The sequence below is a fragment of the Octopus bimaculoides genome, chromosome 3 (assembly GCF_001194135.2).
Source record: "Octopus bimaculoides isolate UCB-OBI-ISO-001 chromosome 3, ASM119413v2, whole genome shotgun sequence".
NCBI lineage: Eukaryota > Metazoa > Mollusca > Cephalopoda > Octopoda > Octopodidae > Octopus > Octopus bimaculoides.
The window spans coordinates 55,640,842-55,642,924 of NC_068983.1; the positions used below are offsets into that span (position 1 = coordinate 55,640,842).

The following is a 2,083-nucleotide window of genomic DNA, read 5'->3' on the forward strand; positions in this document are numbered from 1 at the left end:
TGCGTTTTTTACAGATGGAACACTGGCCCTGCTGGAGTCATTTCCATACTTAATCATAATATTTTGTAGAAGGGGTTCTGAATGAGAGGGGAAGGTGTGAAAGGACCACCAAAAATGGCCAAAGCTTTCGGCTATCTCACAAAAACCAATAAAGATACAGTGTTTTAAAATAGAAAAATGTCTATAATGAAAATTTATTACATAATGATCATTTCAAGAACTTACTGCACATTGTTAATGTTTCGTGTGACTTCCTTTAGCTTGAATAATTGCTTCAATATATCTGGGAAGAGATGCGTACAAATCCTTCACCATCTTCACAGGTATGAGATGCCATTCTCTGTGGCTGAGCTCCCACAACTCTTCAAGATTGCGTGGATTCTTCTGACGAACTCTTCTCTTTAGTTCTGTCCACATTTGCTTGATGATATTTAAGTCAGGGCTCTGAGCTGACTGATCTTTCAATATGGTAACACCGTCATCAGTCACACTCTCTTGTGTTGCAAGCGATCTGTGGCATGGAGCTCCGTCATGCTGAAAAATCTCACCTTCATCTAAGTATCAAATTGTCCCTCAGCAACTGGATGTATTTGGCACTATTCAAGTTACCGTTAATGTTAACCAACTTTCTTTTTTATGTATCCTCAAAGCATCAGACTCTTACCCCTAAACTTCTCTATTTTCGTTGTGTAACGTGGGTAGTTTCGCTTTCCTGGAGGCCCTCTGACAAATTCTCGCTTATTAGAAAATTAGGCCCTAAAATTATTAATCTGTAAAAAAGAAATATAAACAGTGACGAACTTCAAATATCAATGAAAGGACTAAAAATTCACAGCTACACCTACGGTCAACCATCAGGAATTGGAGGAAGATATCCAAAACTTTTGTTGGAAACTACGACTTTTAGAGTTTTTTTTAACTGATAAAAATGATGAAAATGACGAACCCTTGACGAAAAATAAATCAAAATTTAACCCGCCTAAAGGGCGAAATTCACATCTAGATCAGTTCGTTGATATCCTCTCCAGATTTCCACTGAGGCATAACATCAACTTCAGATCAAACATTTCAAAACTAGAAAAGTCTGCCCTTATACATCTTAAAAATGACAACACAATTGTCATCAAACAAGCGGATAAAGGGGGTGACATTCTTACTATGGATACGAATATTATTGGAATCTAGTTGAAGGATCATTTGAAGGATACAATGTTCTACCGTGAAATACCCTCAAATATTGACCACCGCATCCATCATGAAGAAACTCAATTATTTAGTCTTAAAACATTATAACTCCCTCAATCCTAATGAAAGGGAATATATTACCAATTTTGTGTTGAAATCCAGCAGCTTTTATGGCATACCTAAAATACAGAATTCAAAAGAAATGCAAAACGCTATAAAGGAACAAGATAATGAATATATAAAACTACTACAACCAAAACACCTTAAACTAAGACGCATTATAGCTGGTCGAGCTTGTCCTACACATCGTCTAAGCAACCTCATTAACATTATCCTAAAACCACTATGTAGTCACATACCCAGTTTCATTCGGGATGCCATCGATTTACTGTCACATCTGCCCAAAACAACAGAATCAAATTCACAGTTAGTTTTGATGTAAGAAACTTATGTATGAACATTCCACATGATTTGGGAATTACTGCCATAAAATCTTGGGTCGAGAAACATAGAGAAGCCACCTCACCTCGTTTAGGATCAGCAGTCCTTCTTGTTTGTTTTCGCTGTTCTGTTTTTGTTACCAATTTTGACTCTCCGCAAAATCCCAAATTTTAATTAATTTACTTTGCGGGAGCAACTGCTTTATCGAAGGCGTATCTTGTCATGAATTGCTCGAAATACGGATTAGAAAACCAGCCGACAACTGATGAAGGGTCGTTCTTTGTGTTGTTTGTCTTGTTTTCCATTTGTTTCTTTCGTTGTTCACAAAAGAAGTTCATTTCCATGTATTCGTATTTCGTATTTCATGTTTACGCTCTGTGAACGTCCTGTGCCCACATTTGTATATGTATATACATATATATGTATGTATGTATGTATGTATATCTATGTATACACT

At 36.5% G+C, this 2,083-nt stretch overlaps 1 long non-coding RNA gene across 1 annotated transcript in view; it reads right to left on the minus strand.

Annotated features, from left to right (window-relative positions):
• Positions 1-240: 240 nt before the first annotated feature.
• Positions 241-2,083, minus strand: part of LOC106871396 (uncharacterized) — a 9,261-nt gene continuing 7,418 nt past the window's right edge. The window contains exon 3 of the long non-coding RNA XR_001409655.2: positions 241-770. This is a non-coding gene — a long non-coding RNA (uncharacterized LOC106871396). The remainder of the gene's footprint in view (positions 771-2,083) is intronic.